General features: G+C 40.3%; 1 non-coding gene across 1 annotated transcript; it reads left to right on the top strand.

The window, feature by feature from the left end:
- Nucleotides 1-695: 695 nt before the first annotated feature.
- Nucleotides 696-768, top strand: Trnak-cuu. The gene has a single exon. It is a non-coding gene; the product is annotated as a tRNA-Lys (tRNA).
- Nucleotides 769-1601: the final 833 nt, after the last annotated feature.

Below are 1601 nucleotides of genomic sequence, written 5' to 3'. Positions count from 1 at the left end.
GAGGATTTTCTGTTGATAATGCTACTACTTTGAGTCTATTTTCTCGTTTTCATTTTTTTTATTTCCGTCTACGATTGTAGGTTTAGTAATTTTACAATATGTGATCAGCAATTTTACAATATGTGAAAGGCGGCGAGCTGGCAGAAACGTTAGCACGCCGGGCGAAATGCGTAGCCGTATTTCGTCTGCCGTTACGTTCTGAGTTCAAATTCCGCCGAGGTCGACTTTGCCTTTCATCCTTTCGGGGTCGATTAAATAAGTACCAGTTACACACTGGGGGCGATATAATCGACTTAATCCGTTTGCCTGTACTTGTTCGTCTCCTCTTTGTTTAGCCCCTTGTGAGCAGTAAAGAAATAGTTTTAACACATCATGATACACATCTTTCGTGTCCCACCCAGGCGTGGTCTCAGGAATTTTTCGAAGGGAAGGGCACAAATTCAGAAGTGAATACAATTCCAGGAGAAAAGGGCGCAATAACATTATTTAGAAGGTTGCAGTTATTTTCTTGAGGGGGTGAACGTACCCCTCAGCCCCACCCCCTTTTTGGGTCCGCTCCTACCACCGAGCACAAATCCTTTTGTATGTAACACAATTTTTAATCTTCGGATTTTTTAAAAATATGCTAAGCCACTGGTTTTAATTGATTATATCAATTTTCTACCCTATTATAATTTCATATATACACATATCGCGCCCGGCTAGCTCAGTCGGTAGAGCACGAGACTCTTAATCTCGGGTCGTGGGTTCGAGCCCCACGCTGGCGTATTCTTTTTCTGTTGTATAATAATATATATATATATAATATATATATATAATATATATAGATTTATGTTTTGGTGTATATATATATACTACATACTATTATATCGATTAAATAAGTACCAGTTACACACACTGGGGCGATATAATCGACTTAATCCGTTTGTCTCTCCTTGTTTGTCCTCTCTGCGTTTAGCTCCTTGTGGGTAGTAAAGAAATAAAAAAATATGTGATCAGCATAAAAGGATACAGCAGGCTTTCTGACAACGCCCGCACTCCAAAATCCACACGCATACCTTCGGACTGGGCCTTAAGCTCAATTCAGACGGTGATATGAAGCTGCTGGAGACTGTGGTTTTAAACCTTCGTTTTAATTCCCCCGAGGTCAATTTTGGCTTTCATTATTTCGGGGTCGATAAAATAAGTACCAATTGAGTACTGGGGTAGATGTAATCGTGTAAACCCCACCCCCAGAACTGCTGGCCTTGTGCCAAAATTTGAAACCAAAGGCAGTGAGCTGGCAGAATCATAAGCACGCCGGGCGAAATGCTTAGCGTTATTTTGTCCGTTTCCATGTTCTCAGTTCAAATTCCGCCGAGCTCGACTTTGCCTTTCATCATTTTGGGGTCATTAAAATAAATACCAGTTGAGTACTGGGGTCGATGTAATCGACTATGCCCCTCCTCTAAATTTCAGGCCTTTGTGCCTATAATAGTAAGGATTCTTCTTCTTCTTCTTCTTCTTCTTCTTCTCCTCCTCCTCCTCCTCCTCCTTCTTCTTCTTTTTCTTCTTCTTCTTCTTCTTCTTCTCATTATTTATTATTATTATTATTATTATTA

This window comes from Octopus sinensis, linkage group LG15 (genome assembly GCF_006345805.1).
Source record: "Octopus sinensis linkage group LG15, ASM634580v1, whole genome shotgun sequence".
Lineage (NCBI taxonomy): Eukaryota > Metazoa > Mollusca > Cephalopoda > Octopoda > Octopodidae > Octopus > Octopus sinensis.
The sequence above is the reverse complement of the archived record's forward strand: the minus strand, read 5'-3'. Positions and strand labels throughout refer to the sequence as shown.